Here is a 22,068-nt window from a genome sequence, read left to right as displayed (position 1 = left end):
TGTCAGACCATCAACATACTGGTCCTCATTATCATGCAGCCCTGTCAGACCATCAACATACTGGTCCTCATTATCATGCAGCCCTGCCAGACCATCAACATAATTGTCCTCATTACGGTGCAGCGCTGTCAGACCATCAACATACTGGTCCTCATTACAGTGCAGCCCTGTCAGACAATCAATATACTGGTCCTCATTACAGTGCCTCCCTGTCAGACCGTCAATATACTGGTCCTCATTACAGTGCAGCCCTGCCAGACCATCAACATACTGGTCCTCATTACAGTGCAGCCCTGTCAGACCATCAACATACTGGTCCTCATTATCATGCAGCCCTGTCAGACCATCAATATACTGGTCCTCATTACAGTGCAGCCCTGTCAGACCGTCAACATACTGGTCCTCATTATCATGCAGCCCTGTCAGACCGTCAATATACTGGTCCTCATTACAGTGCCTCCCTGTCAGACCATCAATATACTGGTCCTCATTATCATGCAGCCCTGTCAGACCATCAATATACTGGTCCTCATTATCATGCAGCCCTGTCAGACCATCAATATACTGGTCCTCATTACAGTGCAGCCCTGTCAGACCATCAATATACTGGTCCTCATTACAGTGCAGCCCTGTCAGACCATAAACATACTGGTCCTCATTACAGTGCCTCCCTGTCAGACCATCAACATACTGGTCCTCATTACAGTGCAGCCCTGTCAGACCATCAATATACTGGTCCTCATTACAGTGTCTCCCTGTCAGACCATCAATATACTGGTCCTCATTATCATGCAGCCTTGTCAGACCATCAATATACTGGTCCTCATTATCATGCAGCCTTGTCAGACCATCAATATACTGGTCCTCATTACAGTGCAGCGCTGTCAGACCATCAACATACTGGTCCTAGTTACAGTGCAGTCAGACCATCAACATACTGGTCCTCATTACAGTGCCTCCCTGTCAGACCATCAACATTCTGGTCCTCATTACAGTGCAGCGCTGTCAGACCGTCAATATACTGGTCCTCATTACGGTGCAGCGCTGTCAGACCGTCAATATACTGGTCCTCATTACAGTGCCTCCCTGTCAGACCATCAATATACTGGTCCTCATTACAGTGCCTCCCAGTCAGACCATCAACATTCTGGTCCTCATTACAGTGCAGCGCTGTCAGACCGTCAATATACTGGTCCTCATTACAGTGCCTCCCTGTCAGACCATCAATATACTGGTCCTCATTACAGTGCCTCCCTGTCAGACCATAAACATACTGGTCCTCATTACAGTGCCTCCCTGTCAGACCATCAATATACTGGTCCTCATTACGGTGCAGCGCTGTCAGACCGTCAATATACTGGTCCTCATTACAGTGCCTCCCTGTCAGACCATCAATATACTGGTCCTCATTACAGTGCCTCCCTGTCAGACCATCAACATACTGGTCCTCAATATCATGCAGCCTTGTCAGACCATCAATATACTGGTCCTCATTACAGTGCAGCGCTGTCAGACCATCAACATACTGGTCCTAGTTACAGTGCAGTCAGACCATCAACATACTGGTCCTCATTACAGTGCCTCCCTGTCAGACCGTCAATATACTGGTCCTCATTACAGTGCAGCCCTGTCAGACCGTCAATATACTGGTCCTCATTACAGTGCCTCCCTGTCAGACCATCAACATACTGGTCCTCATTACAGTGCAGCCCTGTCAGACCATCAATATACTGGTCCTCATTACAGTGCCTCCCTGTCAGACCATCAATATACTGGTCCTCATTACAGTGCCTCCCTGTCAGACCGTCAATATACTGGTCCTCATTACAGTGCAGCCCTGTCAGACCGTCAATATACTGGTCCTCATTACAGTGCAGCCCTGTCAGACTGTCAATATACTGGTCCTCATTACAGTGCAGCCCTGTCAGACCGTCAATATACTGGTCCTCATTACAGTGCAGCCCTGTCAGACTGTCAACATACTGGTCCTCATTACAGTGCCTCCCTGTCAGACCATCAATATACTGGTCCTCATTACAGTGCCTCCCTGTCAGACCATCAACATTCTGGTCCTCATTACAGTGCAGCGCTGTCAGACCGTCAATATACTGGTCCTCATTACAGTGCCTCCCTGTCAGACCGTCAATATACTGGTCCTCATTACAGTGCCTCCCTGTCAGACCGTCAATATACTGGTCCTCATTACAGTGCAGCCCTGTCAGACCGTCAATATACTGGTCCTCATTACAGTGCCTCCCTGTCAGACCATCAACATACTGGTCCTCATTACAGTGCAGCCCTGTCAGACCATCAATATACTGGTCCTCATTACAGTGCCTCCCTGTCAGACCATCAATATACTGGTCCTCATTACAGTGCAGCCCTGTCAGACCGTCAATATACTGGTCCTCATTACAGTGCAGCCCTGTCAGACCGTCAATATACTGGTCCTCATTACAGTGCAGCCCTGTCAGACTGTCAATATACTGGTCCTCATTACAGTGCAGCCCTGTCAGACCGTCAATATACTGGTCCTCATTACAGTGCAGCCCTGTCAGACTGTCAACATACTGGTCCTCATTACAGTGCCTCCCTGTCAGACCATCAATATACTGGTCCTCATTACAGTGCCTCCCTGTCAGACTGTCAATATACTGGTCCTCATTACAGTGCCTCCCTGTCAGACCATCAACATACTGGTCCTCATTACAGTGCCTCCCTGTCAGACCATCAATATACTGGTCCTCATTACAGTGCAGCCCTGTCAGACCATCAACATACTGGTCCTCATTACAGTGCCTCCCTGTCAGACCATCAATATACTGGTCCTCATTACAGTGCCTCCCTGTCAGACCATCAATATACTGGTCCTCATTACATTGCCTCCTTGTCAGACCATCAATATACTGGTCCTCATTACAGTGCAGCCCTGTCAGACCATCAATATACTGGTCCTCATTACAGTGCAGCCCTGTCAGACCGTCAATATACTGGTCCTCATTACAGTGCAGCCCTGTCAGACCGTCAATATACTGGTCCTCATTACAGTGCCTCCCTGTCAGACCATCAATATACTGGTCCTCATTACAGTGCCTCCCTGTCAGACCATCAACATACTGGTCCTCATTACAGTGCAGCCCTGTCTGACCATCAACATACTGGTCCTCATTACAGTGCCTCCCTGTCAGACCGTCAATATACTGGTCCTCATTACAGTGCCTCCCTGTCAGACCATCAATATACTGGTCCTCATTACAGTGCCTCCCTGTCAGACCGTCAATATACTGGTCCTCATTACAGTGCCTCCCTGTCAGACCGTCAATATACTGGTCCTCATTACACTGCAGCCCTGTCAGACCATCAATATACTGGTCCTCATTACAGTGCAGCCCTGTCAGACCATCAATATACTGGTCCTCATTACAGTGCCTCCCTGTCAGACCATCAATATACTGGTCCTCATTACAGTGCCTCCCTGTCAGACCATCAATATACTGGTCCTCATTACAGTGCCTCCCTGTCAGACCATCAATATACTGGTCCTCATTACAGTGCAGCCCTGTCAGACCATCAATATACTGGTCCTCATTACAGTGCCTCCCTGTCAGACCATCAATATACTGGTCCTCATTACAGTGCCTCCCTGTCAGACCGTCAATATACTGGTCCTCATTACAGTGCAGCCCTGTCAGACCGTCAATATACTGGTCCTCATTACAGTGCAGCCCTGTCAGACTGTCAATATACTGGTCCTCATTACAGTGCAGCCATGTCAGACCGTCAATATACTGGTCCTCATTACAGTGCAGCCCTGTCAGACTGTCAACATACTGGTCCTCATTACAGTGCCTCCCTGTCAGACCATCAATATACTGGTCCTCATTACAGTGCCTCCCTGTCAGACTGTCAATATACTGGTCCTCATTACAGTGCCTCCCTGTCAGACCATCAACACACTGGTCCTCATTACAGTGCCTCCCTGTCAGACCATCAATATACTGGTCCTCATTACAGTGCAGCCCTGTCAGACCTTCAACATACTGGTCCTCATTACAGTGCCTCCCTGTCAGACCATCAATATACTGGTCCTCATTAAAGTGCCTCCCTGTCAGACCGTCAACATACTGGTCGTCATTACAGTGCCTCCCTGTCAGACCGTCAATATACTGGTCCTCATTACAGTGCCTCCCTGTCAGACCATCAACATTCTGGTCCTCATTACAGTGCAGCGCTGTCAGACCGTCAATATACTGGTCCTCATTACAGTGCCTCCCTGTCAGACATTCAACATACTGGTCCTCATTACAGTGCCTCCCTGTCAGACCGTCAATATACTGGTCCTCATTACAGTGCCTTCCTGTCAGACCGTCAACATACTGGTCCTCATTACAGTGCCTCCCTGTCAGACCATCAACATACTGGTCCTCATTACAGTGCCTCCCTGTCAGACCGTCAAAATACTGGTCCTCATTACAGTGCCTCCCTGTCAGACCGTCAATATACTGGTCCTCATTACAGTGCCTCCCTGTCAGACCGTCAATATACTGGTACTCATTACAGTGCCTCCCTGTCAGACCACCAACATTCTGGTCCTCATTACAGTGCCTCCCTGTCAGACCGTCAATATACTGGTCCTCATTACAGTGCCTCCCTGTCAGTCCATCAACATACTGGTCCTCATTACAGTGCCTCCCTGTCAGACCGTCAATATACTGGTCCTCATTACAGTGCCTTCCTGTCAGACCGTCAACATACTGGTCCTCATTACAGTGCCTCCCTGTCAGACCATCAACATACTGGTCCTCATTACAGTGCCTCCCTGTCAGACCGTCCATTTTTTCTAAAGGAAACTACACTTTGCTTTTCTAATTATGTTTATTTTGTATATAATGTGAAGATCTGTTCAGGGAGGTTGCATTACAATTCCATGTTGCTTGGACGTCTTTCAAAACCACCAATGACAGTGCAGTGGTGTGCTGTATGTTTTACATATTCATGAAGACATTTCACTTGAGAAATAAGTTGTGGCATAAAGAAGCTACGCTGAATGTACAGTACACATCATAGGTTAAAATATATCCTATTTGCTAGTTGAAGTGGACAATGTAGAGTTGTCAGGTAATCATCAGGAGAATAATGTAGAGTAGTTTAGAGTTGTCAGATAGTCAGTCAGTAGAATAATGTAGAGTAGTTTAGAGTTGTCAGGTAGTCAGCCAGTAGAATAATGTAGAGTAGTTTAGAGTTGTCAGATAGTCAGTCAGTAGAATAATGTAGAGTAGTTTAGAGTTGTCAGGTAATCATCAGTAGATAATGTAGAGTTGTCAGGTAATCATCAGTAGAATAATGTAGAGTAGTTTAGAGTTGTCAGGTAGTCATCAGTAGAATAATGTAGAGTAGTTTAGAGTTGTCAGGTAATCATCAGTAGAATAATGTAGAGTAGTTTAGAGTTGTCAGGTAGTCATCAGTAGAATAATGTAGAGTAGTTTAGAGTTGTCAGGTAATCATCAGTAGAATAATGTAGAGTAGTTTAGAGTTGTCAGGTAGTCATCAGTAGAATAATGTAGAGTAGTTTAGAGTTGTCAGGTAATCATCAGTAGAATAATGTAGAGTAGTTTAGAGTTGTCAGGTAATCATCAGGAGAATAATGTAGAGTAGTTTAGAGTTGTCAGGTAATCATCAGTAGAATAATGTAGAGTAGTTTAGAGTTGTCAGGTAATCATCAGTAGAATAATGTAGAGTAGTTTAGAGTTGTCAGGTAGTCATCAGTAGAATAATGTAGAGTAGTTTAGAGTTGTCAGGTAGTCATCAGTAGAATAATGTAGAGTAGTTTAGAGTTGTCAGGTAATCATCAGTAGAATATTGTATAGTAGTTTAGAGTTGTCAGGTAATCATATGGAGATTAATGTATAGTAGTTTAGAGTTGTCAGGTAATCATCAGGAGAATAATGTAGAGTAGTTTAGAGTTGTCAGGTAATCATCAGGAGAATAATGTAGAGTAGTTTAGCGTTGTCAGGTAATCATCAGGAGAATAATGTAGAGTAGTTTAGAGTTGTCAGGTAATCATCAGTAGAATAATGTAGAGTAGTTTAGATTTGTCAGGTAATCATCAGGAGAATAATGTAGAGTTGTCAGGTAATCATCAGTAGAATAATGTAGAGTAGTTTAGAGTTGTCAGGTAGTCAGCCAGTAGAATAATGTAGAGTAGTTTAGAGTTGTCAGGTAATCATCAGGAGAATAATGTAGAGTAGTTTAGAGTTGTCAGGTAATCATCAGTAGAATAATGTAGAGTAGTTTAGAGTTGTCAGGTAATCATCAGTAGAATAATGTAGAGTAGTTTAGAGTTGTCAGTCAGTAGAATAATGTAGAGTAGTTTAGAGTTGTCAGTCAGTAGAATAATGTAGAGTAGTTTAGAGTTGTCAGGTAATCATCAGGAGAATAATGTAGAGTAGTTTAGAGTTGTCAGGTAATCATCAGGAGAATAATGTAGAGTTGTCAGGTAAACAGTCAGTAGAATAATGTAGAGTAGTTTAGAGTTGTCAGGTAACCATCAGGAGAATAATGTAGAGTAGTTTAGAGTTGTCAGGTAAACAGTCAGTAGAATAATGTAGAGTAGTTTAGAGTTGTCAGGTAATCATCAGTAGAATAATGTAGAGTAGTTTACAGTTGTCAGGTAATCATCAGGATTGCCTCTCATTGATTGTTTAACACTTGTATGATGCCATTTCCGTGGTTTATCACCTCAATATAACCAGACATAACCAAGTGCAATTCAGTTCCTCCTTTTCTTAAAAAATGTAAAGTTATTTCAAAATTCCTCAAAATGCTTCTTCTTCAGAAAGTGCAGAAAGTGTCAGCCGTCGGGTTCTTGTACAGAGAGTGTATATATGGCCTCTGAGTGCTGCTGGTCAATCAAGTACTTTATCCTCCTGAGGGGGAGGAAATGAATTGAAAATGTCTGGGAAAAATCTTAGTTCCACGAGGACATTTAGAGAGAAGAAAAAAAAGGTGGAATGTGTCCCGAAATGGCACCCTGTTCCCTGTGTCGTACACTACTTTCAACCAGATCATTGTGAACCCTGGTCAAAGATTTAGTGCACTATTTAGGGAATAGGGTGTCATTTCGGACGCACCCGTGGACTCAAGGTCAGCAAAGTGCTAAATGCTGTTTTTGACTCTCTCCAATCCCAGGGTACCCCTGTTCATACCCCCCTACTGATTAGGACAGAGCGGAGTTGACTACTTTTAAGCTAACTCGCAGAGGGCCCCCCTATTGCCACGGCTGTTAGCCTCATAAAAATGCACGTGTATGGCCGGGTTCGGCTGAGTGAGAGCACATTTCTCTACTTTGCTTCCTGAAGAATAAAGATGTCCGATATTTGATCAGGGAGGAACGCGGCGTGGCCTGTGCCTGTACGTTGTGCTCCAAATGCTGAGCATTGTAAAATGAGGCTGAGCGGAAAATCTCTCTCTCCCAGAGGCCCTTGCAGCGGCACAGTAACATCTTAGTGCAAACCAAATCAGGGTACAGCGAATGTCGGAGCATACCTCCATTTAAACGATGTATTGCCGCTTTCGTCATTTAAGGATTTTTACTCTAAATCGCCAGGAGAATACTTGTTTTTCTCTCTTTCTCTTCCTCCCACCCCCTCCCTTTTCTCTCACTCGGTCTTAACACAAAGCACAAAGCGTGTTGGAAGGGATGATGCCCCATTTTTTCTTCAGGAGGTTAAACTCTTTTCTTTTTAGAATCTGTTTGTAGATGTATAACATGGTAATTCTTCTCCTAGTCTTTCTTGTTACACAGTTTTTTCACCAGCTGTAAGACTGAGGAAATCACAAAGCAAATAACCTTGACTTCTGAGTGTGTTAGAAAAGGGGGGTCGTCTATCTCTTTTTTTTTTTTTTTTTTTAGGTATTTCTCAAGTTATTCAGAACTATAGAATGTACATACTAATTTCATAATTTGAATAATATATTGTTCTGGAGTTCTGAACCATTTAAAGGAATATGATATTATTCAAATATAAAAAATTAGTAAATTGATTTATAAATACATCGTTTACAATTGTCGTTACAGAATTTATCTTCAGACGTAAAAAAATATATATTTATAAACTAAATTCAGTATAAAACAGGCTCTTGTATTAGCATATTATGCAAAACCGGTCTCCAGGAAATGATGTCATCAGAAAGAAAGAGGCTGTATTGTTCTGTACATGTTCTGCTCATTAAGAATTCATAATGTCCCACAATGACTGAGTCAAAGTTCCCAGTTTAATCGTGCTGTATGTTCTATTGTACCAGTCTCATTTTAGTTGGATGGTGAAATTGAGTGAAATTGTGAGAATACGTGTATGATGTATGAAATAGTTTTGGATATCTGATCTCATTGGTTATTGCACATTGATCCACATTCAAAGCAGGTTCCGTTTTAACATGGATTTCAATGGAAAACCAATGTTATAGAGTTTTACTATACTGTCTATCTTCGGTGGTGTCTGGTGGTCTAATCTGACTACTGTGGAGATTTATGGTCTAATCTGACTACTGCGGTGTCTGATGGTCTAATCTGACGACTGTGGTGTCTGATTGTATAATCTGAGGACTGTGGTGTCTGATGGTCTAATCTGACTACTGTGGAGATTTATGGTCTAATCTGACTACTGCGGTGTCTGGTGGTCTAATCTGACTACTGTGGAGATTTATGGTCTAATCTGACTACTGCGGTGTCTGATGGTCTAATCTGACGACTGTGGTGTCTGATTGTATAATCTGACTACTGTGGTGTCTGATGGTCTAATCTGACTACTGTGGTGTCTGATGGTCTAATCTGACAACTGTGGTGTCTGATGGTCTAATCTGAGTACTGTGGTGTCTGATGGTCTAATCTGACTACTGTGGTGTCTGATGGTCTAATCTGACTACTGTGGTGTCTGATGGTCTAATCTGACTACTGTGGTGTCTGGTGGTCTAATCTGACTACTGTGGAGACTGATGGTCTAATCTGACTACTGTGGTGTCTCATTGTCTAATCTGATTACTGTGGTGTCTGATGGTCTAATCTGACTAATGTGGAGACTGATGGTCTAATCTGACTACTGTGGTGTCTCATTGTCTAATCTGACTAGGAGTAGTCTGATGGTCTAATCTGACTACTGTGGTGTCTCATTGTCTAATCTGATTACTGTGGTGTCTGATGGTCTAATCTGACTAATGTGGAGACTGATGGTCTAATCTGACTACTGTGGTGTCTCATTGTCTAATCTGACTAGGAGTAGTCTGATGGTCTAATCTGACTACTGTGGTGTCTGATGGTCTAATCTGACTACTGTGGTGTCTGATGGTATAATCTGACTACAGTGGTGTCTGATGGTCTAATCTGACTACTGTGGTGTCTCATTGTCTAATCTGACTAGCAGTAGTCTGATTATCATTGGGAAGATCTGTGTGGACTTGAATCTGCAACAGCCTCTCTCTCTACAATAGCCTTCAGTTATTCTCTCAGCCTCCTCTCCTCTGTCCCAACATTTCTTTCAATTCAATATTTCATTACGGACCTCTCCGGAGATTATAGTGCAGTACGCAAAGAAATCTATAGATCTATAGATCTAAATAAAACAATTTAAAACCATAATGAAGCACGCATGGCCTCCAATCACAACCAGACTAACACATGGCCTCCAATCACAACCAGACTAACACATGTCAGTGGTTCTATGGTGGGACTCTGAAAGATGAAAACTGTAGATAAGACAACAGTTCTGAGCTTAGTGAAAACACATGGCCTCCATTCACAACCAGACTAACACATTTCAGTGGTTCTATAGTGGGATTCTGAAAGATGAAAACTGTAAATAAGACAACAGTTCTGAGCTTAGTGAAAACACATGGCGTTTTTTATTTAACAAAAATCAATCTAATTTATTGTTGGCTTTTGTCAGCTATATCATTTTTTTTATACATCAGTTAGATTTGAGATTGAATGCTGATCTGTGGACAACATCATCACCACATAGTACTCATACGGTATTCATTATATTCATATTTTCAGATCATGCTACAGTTATCAAGTCTATCAGCATTGGTAATTTCGTTTCCTTTCTTAGTTATTCCAGATATACCTCGACGAAGAGAAGTTCAAAAGGTCGAACAGTCTATAATCTATTCGTAATGATCTATTTATGTTTCGGGGGTTCAACCTTGGGTATCATGATGTCATCGCCCTACTACCTGGGAATCACGTTTTTAATGGTGGGGTCACGACCTGGTGGTTGTCTGGTTCCTCTCAGCCTTGACCAACACCGCTTGCCTGGTTATGTGAATGATCCCTGGTGAAATACGACACTTCTCTTTTAATAATGATGAGATTCTTTCACTCTTATTGCCAGAGGAGTCTATATGTATATATATATATATATATAGTTTAAATAAAGGTTAAATAAAAATAAAAATATATACATGTCGAGGCTTTGTGACAACGTGCGTCTAGGTGGTGGGTGTAGGAGTCAGGCGCAGGAGAGCAGGGATGTCTGAGAAGCGTGTTTTTAATAAGAAAGTCCACCAACACCAGGAATGGCACAATCAAAAGGTACAACGCCCTCGACAACAGAAAACCCGTACAAACGTACGGAGGAGCAAACAAAGGTCCGACACTCCTCTTCTTCAGAACCCGTGAAAACAAATAACGGTAGTACTTAACCAACGACGAATCAGGGAACAGGTTACAATTATACACACAGAAATGACCTCACAATCAACGACTAATCAGGCAACAGGTTACAATTATACACACAGAAATGACCTCACAATCAACGACGAATCAGGCAACAGGTTACAATTATACACACAGAAATGACCTCACAATCAACGACTAATCAGGCAACAGGTTACAATTATGCACACAGAAATGACCTCACAATCAACGACGAATCAGGCAACAGGTTACAATTATACACACAGAAATGACCTCACAATCAACGACGAATCAGGCAACAGGTTACAATTATGCACACAGAAATGACCTCACAATCAACGACGAATCAGGCAACAGGTTACAATTATACACACAGAAATGACCTCACAATCAACGACGAATCAGGCAACAGGTTACAATTATACACACAGAAATGACCTCACAATCAACGACGAATCAGGCAACAGGTTACAATTATACACACAGAAATTAATTGCAAGTGAAACCAGGTGTGAAACAGAACCAAAGACAAAACAAACAGAAAAGGAAAAAGGGATCGGTGATGGCTAGTAGACCGGGCGACGCCGACCGCCGAGCGCCGCCCGAACAGGGAGAGGAGCTACCTTCGGTAGAAGTCGTGACAGGCTTTTTAAGTCTGATTTTTTAAGGTCGTGCTTCACGGTGGTTTATTTGTTTCTTGAAGTGAGATGAGAAGGAGTTGGATAATAATTAACTGACGGAGGAAAGAGCTTGAGGACAGCAAGACGTACGGCTCAGTTGACTACCTGAAACAAAGACGCTGGTAACCCAGCGGTAGTCAGGTTGACTACCTGAAACAAAGACCCTGGTAACCCAGCGGTAGTGAGGTTGACTACCTGAAACAAAGGCGCTGGTAACCCAGCGGTAGTGAGGTTGACTACCTGAAACAAAGACCCTGGTAACCCAGCGGTAGTGAGGTTGACTACCTGAAACAAAGGCGCTGGTAACCCAGCGGTAGTGAGGTTGACTACCTGAAACAAAGGCGCTGGTAACCCAGCTGGTAACCCAGATGTAGTCAGGTTGACTACCTGGAACAAAGGCGCTGGTAACCCAGCTGGTAACCCAGATGTAGTCAGGTTGACTACCTGGAACAAAGGCGCTGGTAACCCAGCTGGTAACCCAGATGTAGTCAGGTTGACTACCTGGAACAAAGGCGCTGGTAACCCAGCGGTAGTCAGGTTGACTACCTGAAACAAAGGCGCAGGTAACCCAGCTGGTAACCCAGATGTAGTCAGGTTGACTACCTGGAACAAAGGCGCTGGTAACCCAGCGGTAGTCAGGTTGACTACCTGAAACAAAGGCGCTGGTAACCCAGCTGGTAACCCAGATGTAGTCAGGTTGACTACCTGGAACAAAGGCGCTGGTAACCCAGCGGTAGTCAGGTTGACTACCTGGAACAAAGGCGCTGGTAACCCAGCGGTAGTCAGGTTGACTACCTGAAACAAAGGCGCTGGTAACCCAGCGGTAGTCAGGTTGACTACCTGAAACAAAGGTGCTGGTAACCCAGCGGTAGTCAGGTTGACTACCTGGAACAAAGGCGCTGGTAACCCAGCGGTAGTCAGGTTGACTACCTGAAACAAAGGTGCTGGTAACCCAGCGGTAGTCAGGTTGACTACCTGAAACAAAGGCGCAGGTAACCCAGCTGGTAACCCAGATGTAGTCAGGTTGACTACCTGGAACAAAGGCGCTGGTAACCCAGATGTAGTCAGGTTGACTACCTGGAACAAAGGCGCTGGTAACCCAGTGTCTTCATGCATCCTCCTTTCTAAAGGCACGAAGAAAACTAATCATGTTATGTCTCATATTTAACGACGGACACAAAAAATACAACTGTCAATGGAGTTGGTTGGTTTGATGTTGAACTCACTGAGGGCTTGATCGTCTCTGTGACGGCGCGGCTTTTCAAAACAATTCCATTTGTTTTCTCCGTCTTGCCTTTTTTCTAGATGGCCTGGCTTTTCATTTTTTTATGTCTTCTTTTTTTTTTTTTCTCCATTTTGTGAAAACTGTGAAGTCTCCCCTGACGGGGTGTGATTGGTTGTGGGACCCCGAGTCTGTTTCACTTAATCTAGGATTCTCAGCAAGCAAACCCAACTGCTGATTAATGTGGATTACACTGTTTGCCTCAGTGGTATTAACTCAAAGTTAAATTGTCTTAAATGGAAGAATTAGTTTCATCCTTTTATAAACGTTGTACTGATGTTTCACTAGCGGATCATGTTGCTCTCACTATTAGAAATTGTACTTGTGTCAGGTGACCGTGACAGATATAATGGATTGTTATTTTTTTTAGAGCATTAATTAAATGTCATTTAGCGGTCTCTCTTGAATAAAACCCTATGGATGATTCTGCTCAACAAAGGAGGAAATGTTTGGTGTTTATGTGACTGTGCCTCGCTGGAAAACGACATCCTGGCAGAGAATCATTAACACAGGAAGTGCTATACATTTGAATCATTAACACAGGATGTGTTATACATTTGATCCTGTTCTCCGTGAACTCGATCAAAGCCCGGGTGGAGGAGGAAGAACGGCTCAGATGATTAGCAGTGTGGTTTGGTTTTCATTTAATAAACACATTCTTAATTAAAAAAAATACCTCCTGCTCCTATCATCTATCTATGATACAACATACATCCTGCTCCTATCATCTATCTATGATACAAAATACATCCTGTTCCTATCATCTATCTATGATACAACATACATTCTGCTCCTATCATCTATCTATGATACAACATACATCCTGCTCCTATCATCTATCTATGATACAAAATACATCCTGTTCCTATCATCTATCTATGATACAACATACATTCTGCTCCTATCATCTATCTATGACACAACATACATTCTGCTCCTATCATCTATCTATGATACAACATACATCCTGCTCCTATCATCTATCTATGACACAACATACATTCTGCTCCTATCATCTATGATACAACATACATTCTGCTCCTATCATCTATGACACAACATACATCCTGCTCCTATCATCTATCTATGACACAACATACATTCTGCTCCTATCATCTATGACACAACATACATCCTGTTCCTATCATCTATGACACAACATACATCCTGCTCCTATCATCTATGACACAACATACATCCTGCTCCTATCATCTATGACACAACATACATCCTGCTCCTATCATCTATCTATGATACAACATACATCCTGTTCCTATCATCTATCTATGATACAACATACATCCTGCTCCTATCATCTATGACACAACATACATCCTGCTCCTATCATCTATGACACAACATACATCCTGCTCCTATCATCTATCTATGATACAACATACATCCTGTTCCTATCATCTATGATACAACATACATCCTGCTCCTATCATCTATGACACAACATACATCCTGCTCCTATCATCTATGACACAACATACATCCTGCTCCTATCATCTATCTATGATACAACATACATCCTGCTCCTATCATCTATGACACAACATACATCCTGCTCCTATCATCTATGACACAACATACCTCCTGTTCCTATCATCTATCTATGACACAACATACATCCTGCTCCTATCATCTATGACACAACATACATCCTGCTCCTATCATCTATGACACAACATACATCCTGCTCCTATCATCTATCTATGATACAAAATACATCCTGTTCCTATCATCTATCTATGATACAACATACATTCTGCTCCTATCATCTATCTATGACACAACATACATTCTGCTCCTATCATCTATCTATGACACAACATACATTCTGCTCCTATCATCTATCTATGACACAACATACATTCTGCTCCTATCATCTATGACACAACATACATCCTGCTCCTATCATCTATCTATGACACAACATACATTCTGCTCCTATCATCTATGACACAACATACATCCTGTTCCTATCATCTATGATACAACATACATCCTGCTCCTATCATCTATCTATGATACAACATACCTCCTGTTCCTATCATCTATCTATGACACAACATACATCCTGCTCCTATCATCTATGACACAACATACATCCTGCTCCTATCATCTATGATACAACATACATCCTGTTCCTATCATCTATCTATGATACAACATACATCCTGTTCCTATCATCTATGACACAACATACATCCTGCTCCTATCATCTATGACACAACATACATCCTGCTCCTATCATCTATCTATGATACAACATACATCCTGTTCCTATCATCTATCTATGATACAACATACATCCTGCTCCTATCATCTATGACACAACATACATCCTGCTCCTATCATCTATGACACAACATACATCCTGCTCCTATCATCTATGACACAACATACATCCTGCTCCTATCATCTATGACACAACATACATCCTGCTCCTATCATCTATGACACAACATACATCCTGCTCCTATCATCTATGACACAACATACATCCTGCTCCTATCATCTATGACACAACATACATCCTGCTCCTATCATCTATGACACAACATACATCCTGCTCCTATCATCTATCTATGATACAACATACATCCTGTTCCTATCATCTATCTATGATACAACATACATCCTGTTCCTATCATCTATGACACAACATACATCCTGCTCCTATCATCTATGACACAACATACATCCTGCTCCTATCATCTATCTATGACACAACATACATCCTGTTCCTATCATCTATCTATGACACAACATACATCCTGTTCCTATCATCTATCTATGACACAACATACATCCTGCTCCTATCATCTATGACACAACATACATCCTGCTCCTATCATCTATCTATGACACAACATACATCCTGCTCCTATCATCTATCTATGATACAAAATACATCCTGCTCCTATCATCTATCTATGATACAACATACATCCTGTTCCTATCATCTATCTATGATACAACATACATCCTGCTCCTATCATCTATCTATGATACAAAATACCTCATGTTCCTATCATCTATCTATGATACAAAATACCTCATGTTCCTATCATCTATCTATGATACAAAATACCTCCTGTTCCTATCATCTATCTATGATACAAAATACCTCATGTTCCTATCATCTATCTATGATACAACATACATCCTGCTCCTATCATCTATCTATGATACAAAATACCTCCTGTTCCTATCATCTATCTATGATACAAAATACCTCATGTTCCTATCATCTATCTATGATACAACATACATCCTGTTCCTATCATCTATCTATGACACAACATACATTCTGCTCCTATCATCTATCTATGATACAACATACATCCTGTTCCTATCATCTATCTATGACACAACATACATTCTGCTCCTATCATCTATCTATGATACAACATACATCCTGCTCCTATCATCTATCTATGATACAGCATACATCCTGCTCCTATCATCTATCTATGATACAAAATATGATGTGATTTCAAGATTTAAATATAATGAGAGAGACACGCTTAAAGAATAAGGTAGTATAGAAGCAAAAGAAGACGTCTTTCAAAACCTCCTCCAGCCTCCTCCTACCCCCTCCACCTGAAACCATTTCTCATGGCTCTACCTCCTCCTACCTCCTCCTACCCCCTCCACCTGAAACCCTTTCTCATGGCTCTACCTCCTCCTCCTACCTCCTCCACCCGAAACCCTTCATCATGGCTATACCTCCTCCTACCTCCTCCACCTGAAACCCTTTATCATGTCTATACCTCCTCCTCCTACCCCCTCCACCTGAACCTTTCTCATGGCTATACCTCCTCCACCTGAAACCCTTTCTAGTGGCTCTACCTCCTCCTCCTACCCCCTCCACCTGAAACCCTTTCTCATGGCTCTACCTCCTCCTCCTCCTACCCCCTCCACCCAAAACCCTTTATCATGGCTCTACCTCCTACCCCCTACCCCCTACCTCCTCCTCCTACCCCCTCCACCTGAAACCCTTTCTCATGGCTCTACCTCCTACCCCCTACCCCCTACCTCCTCCTCCTACCCCCTCCACCTGAAACCCTTTATCATGGCTATACCTCCTTCTACCTCCTCCTACCCCCTCCACCTGAAACCCTTTCTCCTGGCTCTACCTCCTCCTACCTCCTCCACCTGAAACCCTTTCTCATGGCTCTACCTCCTCCTGCTACCCCCTCCACCTGAAACCCTTTCTCCTGGCTCTACCTCCTCCTCCTACCCCCTCCACCTGAAACCCTTTCTCATGGCTCTACCTCCTCCTCCTACCCCCTCCACCTGAAACCCTTTCTCTCTCATTGCCGTCCAGAAACATAACTGGCAGAAAGTTTCTGCTAGCCTGGTGGATTTTCCATTTCAGATGTTACCAACTCAAGGGCATTTGGTCCAATCAATAAAGCGTCTGTCTTCCTGGCACACACAGAGTTGGCTATTAGAAAATAACTTCTTATAGCGGCGGGCTCAGCCAATACCATTAGCCCTAGCCCGAGGGCAGTTCTATCCATGAGACGGGCTAGGCCCCTCCCCTCCCCTACCATTAAGCAGCTCTCGGGGGATGTCATTTGGACGTATCGGGCAAAGAGCACTTCTCTATTCCTTCTCTATTCTACACCCAGAATCCACCGAAAATCAATACATTCTGTTCTTTGCTTATTTTCAGAACTTTGCTTCAATATAAGCAGGCTTTACCTTCCAGCTACTAACTCATGTTACAGCAGGTCAGTTTGTTCTCTCTCTCTTTTTTCCTCTCTCTCTCTTCTCAGATCTGTTTTTGTTTTTGTTGTTGTTGTCCTTTCCTGATTTCTCCAAAGCTTCGATTTAAAGCAAATAAATTGGGGAAACGTTGTGCTTCTTCATTTTTGTTCTGCAGAGATTAAAAGACTCCCTGCGAAAGAGAGAGATGCTCGGTGCTGTCGGCCTGACTGGTTCCTGGTTTTAACTAGCTACGTCATTGGGTCAGACAGCAGAGAGCCTCCTGACTGGTTCCTGGTTTTAACTAGCTACGTCATTGGGTCAGACAGCAGAGAGCCTCCTAACTGGTTCCTGGTTTTAACTAGCTACGTCATTGGGTCAGACAGCAGAGAGCCTCCTGACTGGTTCCTGGTTTTAACTAGCTACGTCATTGGGTCAGACAGCAGAGAGCCTCCTGACTGGTTCCTGGTTTTAACTAGCTACCTCATTAGGTCAGACAGCAGAGAGCCTCCTGATTGGTTCCTGGTTTTAACTAGCTACGTCATTGGGTCACACAGCAGAGAGCTTCCTGACTCGTACTTACTGTTGAGGAACTGTTTGATGTTCTCCTTTACACGTTCCTCTTCCTTTTTACTGTCTTACTATCAGACATGTTTGGAGACAACAACAAAAAAAGAGACACCTAGTCACAAGGAAATGATACAGATCTCTGAAAGTAAGCTGAAATCCTGAATAGTTTCTGTACAGTCATTTGAACATGCTAGCACACGCTGTCTAGTACGTCGGCATCCTTGATGCGTTTGTCTCCCACACGTGCTTATGATCCTGCACAGATAACAAGGCATCCTGACATCATTCCTCTGGGCATCCATTCAAAGCCAATATTGATATTTCTGTATTTCAGAATTCAACATGCTGAGCCACCCCCCCCCCCCCAAACCCCCACCCTCTCTCTCCTTCCACGATGACTAAATCCAGGTTATATCAGCTCAAGGAGACCTTGAAGTTGAAGGTGTAGGGACCTTTATACAAGGCCCTTCCAACCAGAATGTCCATCAGCTCCCTGCAGTGTCCCGTATTGATCACTTCTAATGAGCGCCGGTGCAGATGGATGGAGCTGATGGACCCGATGGAGCTGATGGACCCGATGGAGCCGATGGAGCTGATGGAGCCGATGGAGCTGATGGAGCCGATGGAGCTGATGGAGCCGATGGAGCTGATGGAGCCGATGGAGCTGATGGAGCCGATGGAGCCGATGGAGCCGATGGAGCTGATGGAGCCGATGGAGCCGATGGAGCTGATGGAGCTGATGGAGCTGATGGAGCCAATGGAGCTGATGGAGCCGATGGACCCGATGGAGCTGATGGACCCGATGGAGCTGATGGAGCCAATGGAGCTGATGGAGTCGATGGACCCGATGGAGCTGATGGAGCTGATGGACCCGATGGAGCTGATGGAGCTGATGGAGCCGATGGACCCGATGGAGCTGATGGAGCCGATGGAGAAGATGGAGCCGATGGAGCTGATGGAGCTGATGGACCCGATGGAGCTGATGGACCCGATGGAGCTGATGGAGCCGATGGAGCTGATGGAGTCGATGGACCCGATGGAGCTGATGGAGCTGATGGACCCGATGGAGCTGATGGAGCTGATGGAGCCGATGGACCCGATGGAGCTGATGGAGCTGATGGAGCCGATGGAGGAGCTGATGGTGTTATGTCTATCTGTTGTTGACTCCCCAAACGTGGAGCACAACATTATCAGCCCTGTTTTCTCTGCTCGGTGGCAGGCCTAAGTTGTACTAGTAAATTGTACTCATCAAATGACAAACAAATGTTGTTGTCATTATTCCCTATCAATTATTAAAAATAGCACATTTTCTGACATTTGAATATACCAGTAAAACTAAAAGACTCAAGGGGAATATCATGTTCATCCTATCTGATGAATGTGGACTGTAAAGAATGATACAACGATAGGGAAATGAAAAAGATCCTAAATGAGATGAGATGGACCCACCTTCACCCTGTCATCATCCCCTCATTCTCGACCCACCTTCACCCTGTCATCATCCCCTCATTCTCGACCCACCTTCACCCTGTCATCAACCCCTCATTCTCGACCCACCTTCACCTTATCAACCCCTCATTCTCGACCCACCTTCACCCTGTCATCAACCCCTCATTCTCGACCCACCTTCACCCTGTCATCAACCCCTCATTCTCGACCCACCCTCACCCTGTCATCATCCCCTCATTCTCGACCCACCTTCACCCTGTCATCAACCCCTCATTCTCGACCCACCCTCACCCTGTCATCATCCCCTCATTCTCGACCCACCCTCACCCTTTCATCAACCCCTCATTCTCAACCCACCTCCACCCTGTCATCATCCCCTCATGATATGACATTCCCTGACTCCACCCACACAGTTTTTATATGGAAATAATTACGACAACGCAGAGCTCCCCACCTCCACCCCCCATCACCCCTCATTCTGGACCCACCTCCACCCTGTTATCATCCCTCATTCTGGACTACCTCCACCCTGTTATCATCCCTCATTCTGGACCCACCTCCACACTGTTATCATCCTCATTCTGGACCCACCTCCACCCATCTATAATCCCTCTCTGGACCCACCTCCACCCATCTATCATCCATCATTCTCGACCCACCTCCACTCTGTTATCATCCCTCATTCTGGACCCACCTCCACCTCCACCCATCTATCATCCTTCATTCTTGACCCACCTCCACCAATCTATCATTCCTCATTCTGGGCCCACCTCCACCCATCTATCATCCCTCATTCTGGACCCACCTCCACCAATCTATCATCCCTCATTATGGACCGACCCTCACCCTGTTATCATGCCTCATTCTGGACCCTTCTCCACCCTGTTATCATCCCTCATTCTGGACCCACCCTCACCCATCTATCATCCCTCATTCTGGACCCACCTCCACCCTGTTATCATCCCTCATTCTGGACCCACCTCCACCTCCACCCCTCCATCATCCCTAATTCTGGACCCACCTCCACCCTGTTATCATCCCTCATTCTGGACACACCTCCACCCCCCATCCCCCTCAGTCTGGACACACCTCCACCCCTCCATCATCCTTTATTCTGGACCCACCTCCACCCATCTATCATCCCTCATTCTGGACAGACCTCCACCCATCTATCATCCCTCATTCTCGACCCACCTCCACTCTGTTATCATCCCTCATTCTCGACCCGCCTCCACCCTGTTATCATCCCTCATTCTTGACCCACCTCCACTCATATATGATCCCTCATTCTGGACCCACCTCCACCCATCGATCATCCCTCATTCTGGACCCACCTCCACCCATCAATCATCCCTCATTATGGACCCACCCTCACCCTGTTATCACCCCTCATTCTGGACCCACCTCCACCCATCTATCATCCCTCATTCTGGACCCACCTCCACCCATCAATCATCCCTCATTATGGACCCACCCTCACCCTGTTATCATCCCTCATTCTGGACCCACCTCCACCTTGTTATCATCCCTCATTCTGGACCCACCTCCACCTTGTTATCATCCCTCATTCTGGACCCACCTCCACCCTGTTATCATCCCTCATTTTGGACCCACTCCACCCATCTATCATCCCTCATTCTGGACCCACCTCCACCCATCGATCATCCCTCATTCTGGACCCACCCTCACCCTGTTAGCATCCCTCATTCTGGACCCACCTCCACCCATCGATCATCCCTCATTATGGACCCACCCTCACCCTGTTATCATCCCTCATTCTGGACACTATCCTCCCCTGTTTACCTTGAATGCCTACCAAATGGCACCCTCTTCCCTTTCTAGTGTCCTCCTTCCTTCCCTGTTCAGATGATATCGGAGAGCTTGTCCTACACACACACAGGAGGTCCAGGAGGCTGGATGGACAGACCTCCCTGTTCTTTATCTCCCATTAGAGGAGCTAGAACCACACCGGAGGGTAGCGGAGGTTAATTAATATGTAGTTCTACATCACTTACATTTAGATGAGCACCGACCCTTGAAAAACAACATCAATTACATACCAGTCAATCAGCCACCAAGCCTCTCTGCCCTCTGTAGGATGGGAAGGGAGACAGAGTCAACCAGGAATTGTATCCTCCTCTCTCCTCCTCTCTCCTCCTCTCTCCTCCCTCCTCCCTCCTCTCCTCTCTCCTCCTCTCCTCCTCTCCCCTCCTCTCCCCTCCTCTCCTCTCCTCTCCTCTCCTCTCCTCTCCTCTCCTCTCCTCTCCTCTCCTCTCCTCTCCTCTCCTCTCCTCTCCTCTCCTCTCCTCTCCTCTCCTCTCCTCTCCTCTCCTCTCCCTCTCCCTCTCCCTCTCCCTCTTCATCTTCCTCTTCCTCTTCCTCTCCCTCTCCCTCTCCTCTCCTCTCCTCTTCCTCTCCTCTCCTCACAAAGTTAAGCTTTAAATGATACAGTATAAAGATGTTTTGATGCCATTGGCATCCGTGTTAAGAGATGCAGCTGTAAACAGCCTCTTCTTCCCCTTCTCTGTTCCAGGGTGGAAGATTCTTCTCTCGTCTTTGTTGTTGAGGCTAGCTGCTTGTTACTTCTGATTGATTTATTTTCATGTTCTTTGTCTTGTGGCTGAATCCCAAATGGTATACAATTCCCCTGTATCGATCTCTGGTCAAAAAAA

This window comes from Oncorhynchus mykiss, chromosome 23, assembly GCF_057628025.1.
Source record: "Oncorhynchus mykiss isolate SJ-2025 chromosome 23, ASM5762802v1, whole genome shotgun sequence".
Classification (NCBI taxonomy): domain Eukaryota; kingdom Metazoa; phylum Chordata; class Actinopteri; order Salmoniformes; family Salmonidae; genus Oncorhynchus; species Oncorhynchus mykiss.
The sequence above is the reverse complement of the archived record's forward strand: the minus strand, read 5'-3'. Positions refer to the sequence as shown.